The sequence below is a fragment of the Ascaphus truei genome, chromosome 8 (assembly GCF_040206685.1).
Source record: "Ascaphus truei isolate aAscTru1 chromosome 8, aAscTru1.hap1, whole genome shotgun sequence".
In the NCBI taxonomy this organism is placed as follows: Eukaryota; Metazoa; Chordata; class Amphibia; order Anura; family Ascaphidae; genus Ascaphus; species Ascaphus truei.
In genome coordinates this window covers 29,542,950-29,561,664 of record NC_134490.1, presented here as the reverse complement: position 1 = coordinate 29,561,664, position 18,715 = coordinate 29,542,950, and the positions used below count along the sequence as shown (strand labels likewise).

The 18,715-nt window shown below is 43.4% G+C and overlaps 1 protein-coding gene across 1 annotated transcript in view; it reads right to left on the bottom strand.

Annotated features, from left to right (window-relative positions):
• RAB3A (RAB3A, member RAS oncogene family) overlaps nucleotides 1–12,493 on the bottom strand; it is a 41,278-nt gene extending 28,785 nt beyond the window's left edge. Inside the window, exon 1 of the mRNA XM_075611058.1 lies at nucleotides 12,340–12,493. The gene's annotated coding sequence lies outside the window, so the exon portion shown is untranslated. The remainder of the gene's footprint in view (nucleotides 1–12,339) is intronic.
• Nucleotides 12,494–18,715: the final 6,222 nt, after the last annotated feature.

Genomic DNA, 18,715 nt, shown 5'->3' with positions numbered 1-18,715 from the left:
TTCTTCTCCTATTATTCAGAGTTATCGACTGTAATGAATGAACCAAATCGCATTCAGCTTTGTGTTCTCCTGTTATGATTTTGCCTGCTGTGATGTGGGAGTGTGAATAAGGGAGGGTGTGTGTGTGTCAGAAAGTGTGCGAAGAGCGGTCACGTACGCAGAAGTTAAAGATTTAGCAGTTATACAGCGAGTTACTCTGATAAATAATAGTACAGATAAAAACAACAACATGTACAGGGGACTATTTACTAAACCAGTACACAAGAACTGCACCAGATTTAGCAAAGGAAAAACTCCAATTGCTTTCAGTGGGATTCGTGATCTTTAATCCAGTGCTGTTCTTTGCACTAGTTGTACCCCAAGCAGAACCGTAACTATCGCACTTTATTGAATAAGCTTCTAAGTGGCTTTCCCGAACAAATATAACCACGCTAATAAGCAAAAAAAAAAATCTGTTTTCATTTCTATATAAAAATTAATTACAAGTTACATTTTTAAGGGGCCTCGAGTGGAGAAGTATTTGTCAATCAAATATTGTTTTCTTTTACCCTTAAGCACATGGGGGAGCCACCAGAGAGCTGATAAGGGGAGGGTGAGCAAGGGGGTTTTCCCTGTGCAAGCTCTTGCAGTGCCAGCAGACAAAAGGGAGCAGCAAGATCAAATCTAAGCCCTTCAACTTAAACCAACTTTAAAAAAAAAATAAGTTACCCGTTAAACATGTCACTGCCATTAGTACACTTTGTTTAAAGGGGCAGTCCCTCATGGGACCAAAAACAAGCCATCCCAGAGTAGTACCCTGGGTTAAAAAACGTAGAAAAGTAGGAGGTATTCTTTACCCACTATTAGAATTAGACCACAAGGTCCAAGAATAAAGAAGGATGCGTTAGGAACCCAGTGGGGACGTGATCCCCTTGAGCTCTCCCCTATGTACCTTCCCGTCCCCTATTTATGCCTCCATACAATACATCAGGTGTACTAGTTAGGCTAGATACATTTTCTTGCTATTACTTTTGTACAATATAATAATGTTTCTTTTATATAGTGTATGTATCGCCCTACATATAATGCCTGCCCCACAGAGTTTACAATCTTACTTTTATCTGCCTGTGCTTCAGGTATCAGAAAAGTGACTTGCCCAAGGTCACAGGGCTATGAAGCCCGTTCACCCACTACAAAGGCAGCGAGATAACCACCGAGCTACTCCCCTTAGCGCGTCAACAATCTGTAATGAAGCAGACTGCCAACATCTTGATGCCTGCAATTTGTTAATCCTGAGAACCAGTTTCCTTCTATACATCTGCATCCTCCCTGCAGCACACGGCAAGACCAAACTGCACGCGTGAACAAGAACACGTTTCAGATACCAGCCCCATCAGCATGACTGCACGTGACAGAGAAAAGGGGGAAGAGGCTAGAAGGGCCACAAAAGGTGCACGTTTACCAAAGGCGATTTATTTACTATACGGGACAACCTTTTCCAAGTGTTTAGAACGCTTGTGGAAGGCTGGGGGGATTAAATACTGAATAGGGGGGGGTCGCCGTGGTTTAAAAGGGCCAAACCCCTCTTCGCTCACCGAAACACAACTAATTTCCTTGCCAGAGAGGGCCTGCAACACATTGCTTTGCAGATCTTTTGGCAGCAAACGGGTAAAAAAAAATTTTTTATCAGAATAATTTTTTCTTAAAAAGACTGAAGTGGCCATTTTAGAGCGAAAATCTCCATTGAAGTCTATGGAGATTTTCAGCTGAAAACGTCCACTTAAGTGTATACAGGCATACCCCGCATTAACATACGCAATGGGTCCAGAGCATGTATGCAAAGCAAAAATGTGCTACAAGTGAAGCACTACCTTTTTCCCACTTATCGATGCATGTACTGTACTGCAATCGTCATATACGTGCATAACTGATGTAAATAAGGCATTTGTAACAGGTTCTATAGTCTCCCCGCTTGCGCACAGCTTCGGTACAGGTAGGGAGCCGGTATTGCTATTCAGGACGTGCCGACAGGCGCATGTGCGAGCTGCCGTTTACCTATTGGGCGAGGGGTATCAGTGTGTCACTACTACAGAGGTCTGTAGGGCAGAAAAAGTGTCCGTATTCGTGAAGTGAGCGTACGGTCACAGGGGTATGGTGCTATTGAAAATATGTCCTTACTCACAAGTGTACTTAAAGTGAGTGTCCTTAAACCGGGGTATGCCAGTATAGAATAAGGCACTAAATACTATAACTGTGCAAAGTCTTCCTCAAACGCACAGTGACATCACATAAAAAGGGAGGAGCAGGGAGGAGGTACAAAATGGGTAGACAGAAGACATCCTCAAGTAGAATGCAAGAGTCGGGCAGGTATATAGCGAGAAATTAGGGTGGAGATGTAAGAAATGGCAGAAGAGTGTACAGCCTTAAAAAAGAGAGAGGAGAATTTTGTAAGTGATACAGAGTTTAATAAGAAGCCAGGAGAGGGATTTCAGCAGGAGAGATGCCGAGACAGATTTAGGAAAGCGTAAAGTGATTCCAGCATCAGCGTTTAGGATAGATTGTAGGGGAGACAGGCGAGAGGTAGGAAGGCCGGACAGTAGAAGGTTACAATAATCAAGACGGGAGAGAATGAGGGCATGCGTTAAGAGTTTTAGCAGTAGAGCGACAGAGGAAAGGGCATATCTTTGCAATGGCCCTCATTCTCTAGAGGCTGGATTATTCCTGGGCTTGACAGCGTTCAGGAAGGCATGAAGGTAGAAGGTGCTAAAAATCCCCAGAGATTAAACAAAAAATTATTTAAACCTCAATCTAGATACCTGCAACTACTGGACACTCTCCAGTGAAGCAGGGCTGCAAGAATTGAAAGACTTACTTGATTAAATGGGATATTGCTGGCCTTCGTGAAGATAAAAGATTAAGGCCTCCTTGAGCTCAAAAGCAGACACCTATACAAGAGGTATTGAAAGTGAAAAATAAATAAATCAGTGGAGTGGGCTTCATCATTAACAAGAGATGGAGAAACAACACAATGGAGTATGAAAGTTTATCGGACAGAACAGCCAGAATCGTCATTTAGTTGACAAAGAGATAGAGGCTTCAAACAATCCAAGTGTGTGCCCCAACATCAAGTCATGCAGACAATCAAGTGGAAGACTTCTACCATGAAATCAACAAATTTAAAAGGAGATTGTCACATCAAGATCATTATGGGAGATTTCAATGCAAAGATTGGTGCCCAGCAGAAAGACGAAGCATCAGTTGATTGTAACCATACTATGGCAAGATTGAATGTGGAGACAGATTGGTAGAATCTGAAAACTTCTACTTCATGAATTCATTCAATCCAAAAAAGGAGGATGGACATGGAATCAGGAATGAAATGTACTATATCCTTGCCAACAAGAAACGTGATTGAAGACTGCACAGTTCCTAACCGTCAACACAAGGAGTGATCAGTGAGTGGTTTGCAACCAATTACATCTGAATGTGAAGATGGAAAGAAAACGGATTAAAAAGAAGACAAATAATCAACATCAAGAACAGCAGCATAGAATTTCAACTAGAACTGGAAAAAAAAATCCGATTGCTGAAAATGCATGGGACGGTTTAAAAACAATTTTTTAAGATTGTAGCTGAATGCACAGGCAAAAAAAATGGAGGAACCGCTTACAAAATAACAGGATAAGAAAATATCTGATACGACAAAACAATTAGAGGAGACAAGAAATGAAGCAATCCCAAGATGCAAAAATTGAATATGCAGAGCAGTGCAAGAAAATACACACAAATGTATAACTGAAGAAAATGTTACTGTGATATGGTGAAGAAGACTATTGAAGATCACAAAAGCTTAAAGAAGACAAAAAGCAGTGACTTATGGTTGGGAAGAAGCAAAATCATTGCACCCAAACAAGACACTGTGCACGGATCATAAAAAGTTGAGGCGTTCTCATACAATTTTATATAGAACACAACACAGGGCCTAATCCAGCAGAGCACGAGTAAGACGAAACCACCAATAATGTACCATGTGTTCTTACAGAAGAAGTGGTAAAAGCAATAAAATCCATGAAGAATGGGAAGGCTCCCAGGGAAGATGGAAGGAAATACAACCAATCTCTTTAAGAAAATTGGGTAGAAGTAGCGAACATCCTTGCAAAACGTTTGACATGCTGCTTAAAGAACAGGAGAATTCAAGAACAATGGAGCAATGCCAAAGTTCTCATCCACAAAAAAGGAGACAAAGACCTCAAGAATTACAGGCAATATTTTTACCAAAATACTCGCTGATCGGCAGCAACATAACCTGGACTTCGTCCAGCCTAGAGGGAAAACTGAGATTTCGCATTGGATACCTTGAGAAAGGTCTGCCGTCTTGGACCGAAACGTCGGATGAATCAAAAACTAACCACTTAACAACCATTTTGGAGTGCTACTCATTGCAATAGATACAACACGATGAACCCCATCTAAGTTGTACACGCAGTGATTTCCCAAAGTAATGAATACAATCTACCACTCATTTTAGGACTTTGTAGATTACAAAAAAGCATTTTTTGTCTACACCTCAGTCGTTCTAAATGCCTTACGAAGGCAGTGCTGAACAAACGTACATTGATATTATAGGGAGCATTTGAGAATGCCACATCAACCATTCGATAACATGAAGATACAAGCAAGATAAGAATCAGCCAGAGAGTGCGTCAAGAAGACACCAGGTCATCAAAACTTTTCACAGCAACACTAGAAAAATTATTCAAGACATTGGATTGGAAAGAAAAAGGAATCAAAATAAAAATGGTGAATATTTTTGTCACCTACGATTTGCAGATGACGTTGTTTTTTTGCCACAAGTCCAGAAGACGTCCAGCAACAAATCGGAGAACTTGCCGAAGCAAGTAAGAAAGTCGGCCTCCGTAATCTCAGCAAGTCCAAAGTGATGTGCAACAAATTTGTCAACTCTACAAAAGATCAAAAATCAAAAGAAATAAAACTAGAAGAACTCAAAGAATATGTCTACCTTGGCTGGCAAGTAATAAAAATCGATGTGAACCTTTTGCATCAAATCAACAGGAGACTGAAAATGGGATGGAGCGCATTAGGAAGAAGCAAGACAATCTTTCAAGAGAACCTTCCAGTGTGTGTCACGAGGAACGTTTTTTGACCAGTGTATCTCCTGCATGCACTCGCACATATGGATGAGAAACTTGAACCCTAAATGTAGAGATAATTCAGAAGCTTCATATAAACACATAAGTATGGAGAGATGTATGCTGGGTTTAACCCGAAGGGACAGGGAAAAGAATGAATGTTTCAAAAACAAAAAAAAAGTCTGGCATCCTCACAAGAGTGAAGAAATTGAAATGGCAGTGGGCCAGACATCGCAAGAAGAAATGATCATTGAACAAATATGGTACTCCACTAGAGTCCAAGGGAAATTAAAAGACCAAGACGACGACAAAAAGAAAGATGGGAGGAGGAAATCAGAAAATGTATTGGAGCAATGCAACCACAGTATCTAGATCTATGCCCTCTGTTGGCAGACCAAGTTCTTGTCCCTGCGTTTGCGTGTTTCTGATACCCACGGACAAGGCAGCAGCCGATTCCTTCATGCCCACAGGTAGCTGGCGCATTTCTACCCTCCCCTTTTGACCTTTCTATTTTGGCTGGTTTGCAAAATATTATTCCCCTCAGTAAAGATGTACCAGGGGGCACAGTTATTTAATAAACCGTAATATGGCAGAAGCATCTTTCATATCCGGCACAGGCTAGAGCAGTGGTAGGCAACAGGATCTACCTTCAAGGGCCTGTATGTATGTATGTATGTATGTATGTATGTATGTATGTATGTATGTATGCCAGCCATTGCAGTCATGGGTGGGAGTGTCACCGATGAATTCAGTCCCATTCCTTTCACTGAAAACTAGTAATTAGCACTTGGCAATTTAGTCATTAGGTAGCTGATGGAGCAGGGAGAATCTACGATCCACTCCCTCTGCACTATGGAGTGGGCTGCTGGGGTTCCCAGTGTTTGGGGGCCACATGTTGCCAGCCAATGGGCTAGACCCAGGGTGGGCAACCCTGTCGCCATTTGCCCCTTGTGGCGAATTTGCAGTGAAACTGTGGCGAATTAAGCAACTACAACATACGGGGCCGCCAGGACTCCCTGTGCGGCCCGCGACGACTCCCTCAACCCCTCTTCCCTTCCTTGGTAGGGAAGGAGCGCGCTCCAGCGGTGTGACGCGCTCCCCTCCCTTCCTCCCTTTATAAACTTGTTCAAACATTGTGTGTTGTTTAAAATTTTCGCATGCGCAACATAATACCTTCATTTTTACACGGTGTGGCGATTTTCACTCCTAATTCGCCACCCCTGTGGCTACATTGAAAAATAGCTTGCCCACCCCCGGCATAGAAAATAGTAACGGAGGAGGGTAAATAAGTTCCAGCACAACAACCCCTATACAGTATAGTGATTATTAGGAAAAGGAGAGATACATGCTTGTAATTACTTTATGTAAAGTTGCATTCTTTATTGTAGTTTAGACATATATTAATTATTATTAGTTTAGAATTCCGGCACCTTTTAACCTACAAAACCAACAGTGCCCTTTAGTGATGCAAGCTGATGCATTCTTAACTGAGCATACCCACGTCTCACTATAATAAGGGTACTTGCTGTATTAGGTTTCAAGTATTTAAACTCATTAAGAGACCCTATTTTTTTTAAAGTCGCAATCTCTCCTTTTTCTGTTATTTTGTATTTACTTAAATCAGAAAAGTGCAGCAAGGGGGCTTAGCAACCCTATAAAAAGGATGTAGAAGCCCCCACCCACACCCTTAATTTCAACACCCACAAATATACAAGCATTTACCTGCACACTGCTGCTTCATAATTATTTTTTAAGTTTGGCAAGGGGTCGGCACCTGCCCCCCACTCACGAATATGCAGTGCTGATTGAATGGTGCGTCTATTTGATTACATTTCTCTCAGAGGCCTCTGACCAATATATTCACTTCCCCTCACTAGGAAGATTTCAGCTTCATTTATTTGACCAGATCTGAAATATGCAGCTAACATGGCATATTGAATAGGAGCGTTAGCTGTTGAAACAAAGGCTAGGTCCATGGTGACCGCGCGCGTGACGTCACCTGTTTTTTTAGCTCCAGCAATTTGTGGCCAGGGTAGACATGACGGTGAGGCGTGTCGGTGACGTCACAGAGCTGGTTCGCCCTCACACCGTGGAATCAAATTTAACCGATTCCTCGCCCACCGCGCGCCCCCTCGCGGTCTGTAGCTGCGATCACTGCCAAAAGGCACTGTGATCGCGCTGTGTGTGCACGCCTCCTCCCCATCCATGGCCGCGGCCTAACAGCTCAGAATTAACACTATAAACAGGGAAGGATGAAATAGACATGGGGTGGCCAACTCCAGTCCTCAAGAGCTACCAACAGGTCAGATTTTCAGGATATCCCTGCTTCAGCACATGCAGCTCAATCAAAGACTGAGCCACCTGTGCTGAAGCAGGGATATCCTAAAAATCCTGACTTCTTGAGTAGTGGAGTTGGCCACCCCGGAAATAGACCAAGGATGGTCAGTGACCAGTGTTTATGGGGCAAGCAAATTAGTAGAACATTAACCCCTCCACTGCATGTTATATTACTCTGCAATGCGTTGCTGGCAGCAAAGGAGTTAACCTCCAAAACCCACAGACGGAGCGAGATACCAATTAGATGGCGAGTGAAAGAATCATGAATCATACTCAAGAGGAAAAGATTTGGCACAAGACCCAATATTAACTAGATACAATGTTTCTGCAGAATCTAATTATGTGTATTTTCTCTAAGGGGAGAAAAAAAATCCAGCTCAAATGTGATGGTCCGGGGCTGCACAGGGCACCTGTGTGGCCTCCCACAGGTCAATCTGTATTTAAGTCAAAATGTCATCGTAGGATTTACAATCTAGTTTCTTTGATATGACTGTATCTGTCATTTATTTGTAAAGTGCCAACATGTTCCGCAGCACAGTACATGCGGGGGATGAAAGATAGGACATTATTGCATTAATATGCACTGATGCAGAAGGTTAGCAGGGCTTTGATCTTATTTTTATTTAGGAGTCAACAGGAAACTGTATTGCGATTATGAAATGATTAGGGTTGGGTAGGAAGAAATCGGAGAGGTTATAGGCAAAAAAAAAAAAAGCCTTTATTTCACGTATTCTTTAACCTTTAAAGTGCCCAAATGATGAACCTGGTACAGCATGGGCCCTTATAATCTGCCAGGTATAACATAGGCATTTGCCCTGGATTAACCACAACCCGGAAGTGCCGGAGGTTAAAGCCGATTAATTTTTCTTTGCAAAAGGTTCTGGTCCTTTTTCCTGGGGTATATTATAGGTTATGATAAAAGCCAGGGACGGAGAGATTGAAGGATATCATGAGGACGATGCAAGGGTGTCCTTTAAGAGATGAGTTTTCAGCTTTAAACGTTTTGAAGGGCGAGGGAGAGTGTGATGTTGTAAGGATGGACAAGCAATAGGTGCGGGGCACAAGTCAGAGGGGAGAACGGAGGCGAAATATAGGAGGAATTAATGGACAGGCGATTAAGGATAGAGCAAAAAACACTTTGACCAAGATGAATTCTAGCAAGCTAAGAAACAACCCCCCCCCACAGGTCTTCGGGATATCCCTGCTTCAGCACAGGTGGCTCAATCTTCAACTGAGCCACCTGTGCTGAAGCAGAGATATCCTTAAAACCTAACCTGGTGGGGTCTTGAGGACTGAAGTTGAGAACCCAATAAAACGAGAAGTGACCAAGTTTAAGATGATCCAATAGAGAAGATTGCAGAGTGAAAGGGTGCATGATATTATGCCGTGAAAGAAAACGTGGCATGATGGATTAATATACGCTTTAACTAAATGGGAAGGTGAGCTTTTGATATTTGAGAGCTTTTTGATATTGATGCTGGTTGACGCTATATTTACTGTTGCCTGTTACACTGCAATATAAAAATGTGAACACTGCCCTTTGACATGTCTTTGTAAGACGGTCACTGTGTTTGCCATGTATTTCCATAAAATAAATACTTCTGCTTTGCAAGAAAGCGGAGTTTGTGTCTCACTATACAGAGGAGAGATGACCACCAAGAACAGCAACCATGTGGGGAAGTATTTAGGAATGAGTTCGGAATGAGTTCGGAGATGTACAGAATGGAGCTACCAAATGACTGGAAGGCAAACCTGGACATCTGGAAATATTTGCTTTGCATGTAAAGAGGACTAGGATCTTAGACTTGATTCCGGATTACATTGCCAGACAGTATAAGGAGTTGTATAGAGGGGAAGCATAAAAAGTTGGAGCGGTGTTGACAGAGGAGTCTAGAGGCAGCTCGAATTCCTGTCCAGTCCACTTAAAATGCTAAAAGGAGAGATGTTATGAGGGAGTGGATTTAAAATGTGGTTCATTTTTGGGTTGAGAAACGTGCAGAGTCTGGTGATATTGCATACCCTCCAACATTTCCCAGATTAAAATAGGTACACATGGGTCCATTACACACCCCACGCTTCAAAAACATCCACCCCAACACACCTAAAACATTTACAAATACATTGAAGAAAAAAAAAAAAAAAAAAAAACAGCCTCTTACCCTTACCGTACCTCCCAAGTTGCAGGCAGGACAGGTAGTGGCAGAGGGACCAAAGGCTGCAGGCGCACATCAGCACCCCTCTTTCCCCTTCCTCCCTCCTCCTGGCAGCCGCAGCATTGGCTGATATGCTGGCTATAGAGCGATTCCACGCAGGCAGCCCATCAGTATCATCGAAGTCTGATTGGCCATTTTTCACAGGGAACCGGTACAAGCAGGTACACTACTTGTAGACGGGTACAGTCGGAGTGTCATATATTACAGAGGTAGAAGCACAGGATTTGGCAAGAAACTGTGTGCGTGCGATGGATGAGTCAAATATGACCTATCTTCAAAGCGAGCTCAATTTGATGACCATTAAAAGCATTTTTTTTTTAAAGGCCTGAAGCCTGCAGTAGATTATCTACATGGCAACCGCTGCTGTTTATTCCCACTTTGCTCCACCAAGCTGTTTTCAATGTCGACTGCAAAGAGACTTCGAGAAAAAGGTCTTATCCTTAGCTACTCTGATAATGTTCTTGAAGTCTGGCGATGTTACAAAGCGAATGGGGGGTTGGGGGGGCGGGAAATCAGTGAAAAACTATATAGGGGAAATCAGACACGGTACTACTGTACATTATGGTAAAGAATTCTAACAAATGAATCACAAACTGCACATTAAGCACGACGGCATCTGTTTAAGGAATTCAATTACTTTGTTAAGAGATTTCCAATATTTTAAGTGAGCGGTGATACTGGTCCATGAAAAGGGAGAAAACAAGGGACGTGGAAATTAACCCATTTCAATATCATATACCCCCCAGATAATACTTTAACTATTTGAGCCTCGCCTCTTAACCCCTACAGTGGCAAAAGGGCCTTACAGCTGTCAAGGTAATAAGACATCTTTACTGCAACCCATGTAAATGGACTAGAAAATACATTTGATAGAAAACAATGCGTTAGAATAAAATGTGTGATTTATAAACAAAAAATCATGCTACTGTTTTTCATTGTGTTTTGGTATTGTGCCTCTGCTATGTTTGGACGATGCTTTAACCCTCTGCCGTTAGGATTGTGTAGTCAGGTCAAGATATAAGGAAATGTGTGTGTACAGATACATGTACTGTATGTATGTCTATTTATATAGCGCCATTCATCTACATAACGCTTCACAGCAGTAATACATGCAACATAATATAACACAATGAGAATTAGAGCTTCAGACAAAAAAGTAACATGAGGAAAAGGAGTCCCTACCCAAAGAGCTTGCAATCTAAATTATAAGGATTATATAGAGCAACTGAATGCCACCAGATTACAAATAATAATAATAATAATTACATTGATGATCATATTCTATAATGCATTGCAAATGTCCCTCTTTTGCTTTTAAAAAGAAAGAAAGAAAGGCAACATTAAAACCTACACTGACATCAATGGAGCCTCAATGTCTAAAATCAGAATTATTGTCACCATTTCTATCAAAATGTAACCATCTGACCCGAAACATCACACATTGTTGGGGCTCTGGGCCTTGACAGCAATGGATCTTGGCATTTCAATATGGTCTAAAGTTATTTTAGAAAATATAAAAAGATACATATCAGGAAAAAAAAAGGAAACGGAAGAGTTAAAATAATCAGGGAAAAACACATAGGCTATATTACATTACCTACTGAAATTATTCAGTCTTTTTTTTTCCTTTTCGTTTAAACACCAAAATGTTGTTTAAAAATATCCCTACGTATATTTGATATGCAGCGTCCTTGTACCATTGAAAACAAAGAAGAAAATAACGCGAGAAAAAAAAATGACATTGCAGTAATATCTCCTGATGTCCTCTGTTACTGACCAGGCGGCAAATCTTCTTTTAGACCCCATTAAAATGCACAGATGGTTTTTATGCCCATCACTCATTACAACAGATACACCCTGCGCTAATTATTGCAATGCTCTATTCCTATCTGAACAGATAAATACATAAAACCAAATATATTTATCTAAAACAAATGTTTTAAATTTACATGACATTCATGTCTAAATGTACCTGTTCTAGAATATATATCACACACAGACAAATACTTATCTACATATTTATATATATATATTTTTCAATACAAAATAAAATTATGGATTGGAAATGGGGCCAGCATTGTTATTTTAAAACCAAAATAAGGGGGTGGGGGTTCTTCGTGCAAACGAATGATCCTGTTAATAATTGAATGGGGTCTGTGCATTTAATACAGGGTGTAGGGTGCTGTGTGCAGAGAAGGCTGCTGAAATGGATGCTGACCAATGAATCAACACTTTCCTCCCTCCCCCATCATCCTCCTCCATCAGAGCCAGCGAAAAGCACAGAGGAAAAAAGGAAAATGCAAATGGGGATTTATTTTAGCTGTAATCACATCCTGAATGCATATTTGTAAATGTGCAAAAAAATAAATAATACATATACTCATTAAAAAGCATATTGGATGCATTGCATTTAACAGGCGTTGTTAATGCTAGCAATGTACAGTACTTGGGGATGAGATGCACTCTGCATCTTTTCCATGACAATTGAAGGTTACATATTGCACATTTCTGCAGCCATAACCATGTATTGAAAGCAATGGCAAGATATGCAAACCCCGGTCCCTGTATTTTGCATGCAATATTGTAGTCCCCAGCCGCTGGTCATTGCAAAATAACACGGGCAGCCAAAATAGCATCATATAAGGTGTTTTCTCCCTTACCTCTCCTCTCTGTATTTTGCTCAGCTCCTATTGCACCAATGCAGCAGCTCTCTCCCTGCACCTGCAGAGCCCACGCTGACGTCGGCTGATTGACAGCTGCAAAGCGGTGGGCGGCGTTCCGGCTCCCCTACCCTCCTCGAGGGAGTTGGACGAAAATGATTGGCGGATGGAGTTGGCGAATGCGAAACCGCTGCCTGTTGGTGAGGTAGATGCAGGGGAGGGTCTAGTTGCCGCGGTAACATGGTTGCTCGCGCTGAATTATTGCCCCGCCTTTTTTTCTTTCCAACATGGCAGGGTGTGAATTATAGATGAGGGAGGCTAGGAGTGGATGGCATCTGACAGGCTTGTGCAGTGGCACTCATTGTTAATGAGTCTTATTTACAAGATATTGAGGTAGCCACCAAATTGTGGTCTCCTCCTCACATATTTTGGTACAACCATAACTAAATATGTACATAAATAACACATAGACCAGAACAAAATACAAATCATATTTAATACCTTATTTCAATTGAATATTTGAAGCCAACACAAACCGGCAATTTCAGAGCTGGAGAAAGGCAAGCAATGTCTCAAAGTATGGCAATGATTCCTAAATAATGGAAACAAATTAATAAGGCATTGAGAATAGGCTGAAAATGTACTTTTTCACAATCGATCTGTGAGAAAACCTTCAACCCAACCAAATATAAGGTGAATAGATCCCCCTTGTTCTATTCTCCCTGATAAGAGTTTACATATAGGACAATATATCAGCAAATACTATACATAACAATGGGGAAAAAAAACTATGCAGGCAGTCCTCGGTTATCCAACGGAATCCGTTCTGGAAGTAGCGTTGGATAGTGAAACCGTTGTAAAGTGAGTCCCATGTTAATCAGTGGCGGTGAGCGTTGGATAACGCATTCCGGCGTCGAAAAATGGCCTGTAGGGTTGCATTGTAAAGCGTTGGATATGCCATTTGTTGTAAAGTGAAACGTTGGATAGCGAGGACTCCCTGTATTGGGGGTGTTGGCAATGCTCGTGCCCACTACTGGCTATAAATATGATATCTCGAGGGTTTGCGTACATCCGGCCAAGTTTTTTTTTAATTTAGTGGCGGTTGATGCAAAATGGCCAGGAATGTCGCAAGGTGTCGCTATGCGGCCCGCACCCGCTCATCCGACCGGGGGGGGGGGGGGAAGCTGGGAAAACTCCGGTGCCCGGCGGCTGCGGGAGTCCGGCCGGTGCTGGAAGTTGCGTCCGACTGCCGGGCATTTGATGCCTGCCGGGCCTTCATTTCCCCCCGCAAATACGTGCCCCGTCCTCACTGATGTGGGCCTGGAATTAGGGCGCAACTTTCGTGGGCATGCAGCAACGAAGGCTGCCACCAAGGGAAGGTGTGGTGAAATGGGGTATCGTGTGTGCATTGGGGGGGGGGGGGGGAGGGGATATTGTGTGTATGGTTTGGGAGAGAGATAAAGAGCTAGACGTGGGGGAGAGTGGAAGAGTGAGAAAGACAGGGTGGTGCGGGGAAGAATAAGACAGTGGGAGGGTGAACAAAAGAGAAGGGGAAATTATAGAGAGAGAGGGGGAAGACTGATAGAGAGAGGGGGAGAGAGTCTCCTTTCTCCCCCTCAAGGCCTGTTACTGGGATTCTGTTTCCCCTTCTCTGGATGGGGAGGGGAGATATAAAAAATATGCAAACATTGTTGGTATAAGAAAAACTCAAGAAAAAAATGTACGCATAAGTTATAGTGACTATTTTATTTTTTTCCTGGTGCCGCCTGTGAGGCTCAGGGAGCCACGCCGCCGTCGGCATGCTCCCCACTCACCTCCACCGCCGCAGTTTCCTCCGCGCCGCTTGTCCCCACCTCCTACCACGCCAGGCAACCCCCGCTACACCAGCGCGTTGGTTCCCAAACCTAAATAGCGCAGATCACGGGCGCGCGCTGCGTGTACACGGATGTGTACACTTTGCATCTAGTGAACCCCCGAGCCGAATCTTCGCCGATCGATCTGCAATTTAGCTAATTACTTATCATTGTGTGAATTGCATTGATGCACATATTAAAGGGACACATAAATAAAACCTGGCAGATTGGACTGCTGCTTTAAGAGATACATACTTGATTAAAAAGAAATGCACCGAAGCACTCTTTGTACTTTATACCGTGCCTGCAGCCAGGTATTCGAGGAGGGAAACACTGAGGCTCTCTCAATTATTGTCAGAAAACACAGGAATCCTAATTTGTTGTGGTTTATCTGACCTAAACACTACAGTTTAACAGAAACTCCAACATGGGGCACAGGGATCTTTAGTTCCCCTGTCAATGAGGGATGCAAGTAACACATGTAATTTATTATATTCAAAGATCATTTTACACAGTAAAGCCCTTGTGTTTCTGGTTGTATGTGTATTTATGTATACAGTACATTAAAAAAGTGATACATTCCATATAATCCTCTGAATATTTACAATAAGTACGGCTGGTTTAATAAGAACATTACATCAAAATAGAAACAGTACCGGCTGCTGAGTAGCTAAATAACTGTTACATACACGCATAATCATACAGTATGTTATCTCTAACTATCCTGAAATATCTGTAACTTCAATGTGTAACCTCTGTTCATTTAATGTAACCATGAATTATCCTCATAACTCTGTGCCCAAGTCATAGTGCACTTGAAAACGAGAGGTAACTCTCAATGTATTATATCTTGCTAAAACATTTTATAAATAAATAAAATAAAAAACAGTACCCAACAGGAGGGTATGTTTCAGTTAATCACTTAATTGGGCATATAAAAATACATTTTCCTTACAAATCTCAAAGTGTACAGAACACTTTACATAGAATCTCGCAGGTACAATTAGTCCTTGCCTCAAAGCGCTTGCAATCTAATTTTGACGCCTGAGGCACGGGAAGATAAAGTGATTTTGCCATAGGTCAACTGACAGGACATTCAAACTGGGTTCACTCACTTCATAGACAGAGACAAGGTTGCCAGGTGTCCAGTGTTGAACCGGACTGGCCTGTATTTGGACACTCTGTGCAGTAAAAAATTAGAGGTAATACTGTGTATATGTATATACAGTATGTGTGTGTGTGTATTACCTCTCTGGACAGTGACCTGACGGCTTCGGGGGCTGTGGGATTTCCCTGAGCAGGGCCGTTGCTAGGGGCTGGGCAGCTTCGTCCATCCTGATTGGCTGCATTGCCCAGCAGCAGCAGCCAATCAGGAGGAGATGTCAGGCCCCTGTGGGTGGGACCAAAGATAGGAGGAAACCGCATGGAACGGAGAGGTGTGTGTGTTTCGAGCTTGTTGCACCTTTCACCATTGTGTCCAGCATTTTTGGAGAAGCCACTTGGCAACCCTAGTGACAAATGACAAATAAGCTACTCCTTCAGCCTAATAAGGACAAGGAGATAAGGGCAATACAGGATTGCCATCAAAATTTGTAAAATATTCTAAGAGGTACGAATAATCTGGGACATTTTGGCCGGTAACAATAATACTTGGTTTTATTTTATTTTGGATCCTATAGTTTATGCTTGTGAGGTAATCTCTCTTTTGTTTCGCCCACACACTGTGCTGTAGGGTTGGCAGGGCCACTGACGGGGTGACAGAAGGCACAAATGTACCGGACCCAGTGACTGTGGGGGGGCAGGCACTGAAAATTTGCTCTGGCCAGGCCCGGCTGCCGTTCACGGCCGGGCCCCGGCTCTCCATCAGATGCAGGCCTCTTCCTCACTACGTGTCCCACGCCGAGCTTCCAACCTCTGGCGGTGCGCGACGGGCCCCTCTGACGTCAGTGCGCCGGAAGTAAGCTGTGGCTTTAGAAGCTCGGTGTGGGAAACAGTGAGGAGGCCTGCAGCCGATAGAGAGCCGGGGCCCGGCCTAACCATCCCCAAGGTAAGTCTACTTTTTTTTATATGTATGGGGGGGGGGGGCTTTTTATATGTATTGGGGGGGAGTGTGGGTCTTTTTATATGTATTGGTGGGTGGAGGTCTTTTTATATGTATTGGTGGGTGGAGGTCTTTTTATATGTATTGGGGTAGGAGTGGGGTCTTTAAATGTATTGGGGGGGGGGAGTGGGGGTCTTTTTATATGTGTAGCCAAGTCCCCTTGGGCTACGAATTCTCTGGCCCCTCTAGCACTGTAAGTCCCAGTAAAGAGTGGGCAGTGTTGGGAACAAACCCTGCAGGGCCTGGTTGTATTGTTATGTGTGTACCTAATAAAGTTCAGGAGTAGCCTGGTATTACAAGGGGGGGCTGATAGGAGGCCGGCTTACGAGGCACTCCCCTGGGAAGGAGGGGGTTTCCCTCTAGATGTTAGAGTAAGGTTGCGGCCAGGCATGGAGTGAGCACGCTGGCGCTCATACTCGGTGACGTCACGCTGCCTGCTCGGCCGGGAGATTTGTGGCCGACTAGGTTCGGGTGGGTGTGGCCATGATGTCACGGAGCTGATTTGCCCTCATTGGGCAAACCGCTCACGTGGTGCGTTTGCGGATGACAAATTCAAATTTGCTTGCTCTGTAAGCAGCTAAGTGCCGAGCAGGCACAGGTGCTTGCTCATGCTGGCCACACACACTGCCTCAATGTGTTTCATAGCGGCCAGCGTGAGCGCGCCCGCCCGCTAATCGCCACCCTGGCTGAGACCTAAGGGTTCTGGGAGTTAGTTCTGAGCTATGAGCTATGAGGACACAGCAGTAAGTCTCTCCTGGACAGGAGTGGGCTGAGGCCTTGCACTGTTAGGAGGTAAGGTATGCTGAGGAGAGGTGCTCAGGGCCTCAAGCCCGGGGTACTGCCTTCAGGGAATGGAACCTGTAATATCTATGATGTACCCAATAAACTCCAGTTATACCATCTCTGGTGTGATGTTTGGATTGTTAGACCACAACAAGGGTTGCCTATGAGGTTCATCCTTGCTGCACCAGGATCCTCCTGGGCTGTAAACGCTGCGCTGACCGAAGAAGCTTCCCTGTGAGCCTGTCCTGATGTCTCCCTATACCACAGCAGAGATCTCAGGCCTTCTGTTCTACCTAACAGATATACACCCGCACCAGAATACACCGGTAGCTACATGATCTCACTTAGGGTGGGGGAAAAGGTGCTACATATGTATTGGGGAGTAGGTATCTTTTTATATGTATTGGGGAGTAGGGGTCTTTTTAATAGGGAATTGGAGGGAGTGGGGGTCTTTTTAATATGGAATGCGGGGAGTGGGGGTCTTTTTAATATGGAATGGGGGGGTTGGTATGTATTTTGTGGTGGGGGATTGAGTGAGAGTGGGGCAATTGACGGAAGGTGGGGGCGAGTGAGAGGAGAGGGACTGAGGGAGGGAGTGAGGAAAAGAGGGTGTAAGAGACGCAGGGGAGATAAATACATGCGAGGCGGGAGTGGGGTGAGTGAGGAAGAGGGAGTGAGACGGAGGGAAGAGAAAGACATGGGAAGAGGGAGTGGAAATAGAGGGGGCTCGTAATACCGCCGACACAGGGGGGAGGACGTAACTCTTAACCCTAGTCATGGGCCCCGGGAAATCTGCCAGCGGCCCTGAGGGTTCACACCATTACTAATTTAATATGTATGGATATATTGACAACCTTAAAAACATCTTACAAAATGGATAATGGTTTCTATTAGCAGTGGTTGGGCGGGAGTCAGGAGAACAGTTGCTGAGCTTTTGAGCCGCCTGAGAATAGCCGCAGTGTAACAATAGCGGCTGCCTTCACCTTTGCCCTCCTGTAGAATTACAATTTTTTTTTACTTCTTCACTGTCTTAAAGCTGAAGACCAAGCAATATCCTACATGTGTTTTTTTTAATAAATCAGTTCTGTACTATGAGAAAATACTTGTAGCATTAAAAAAAGAAGAAAAGAACAACTCTGAATGACATTGTATTATAATGTAACACACATTTTTTTGTTTCTATAGCAACCATTTACAAAGTCGCATCCCCTTCCTCGTCTGAATCAAGCCCTGACATTCCCCTTTTTGAGCCTTGCCCTCTCTCTAGCAGTGAACCAATTGTATCTAGTGACTGTCTGGTCATATGATCTTTCCCACAGAACTTTGCATCTTTGGTACTCTTCTGCTGCACTGACAGCCATTTAGTGAACCCCCCGAGCTGAATCTTCGCCGATCGATCCCAGGAGAACGGATCGATCGGCAACTTAGCTAATTACTTATCATTGTGCAGATTGTATTTATGAGAGAAAAAAAAAAAAAAACGTCAGTTTGGACTGCTGCTTTAAAAGAATTCAAATCTGGCAACCGGCACACTTCCTGTTCTACTACACTGGAAAACATGGTATACTGTCATACCAAAAATGCAGATTTATACTATAAAATAATTTGTTTATGTTGCTTTTACCTTCCGGTGGGTAAC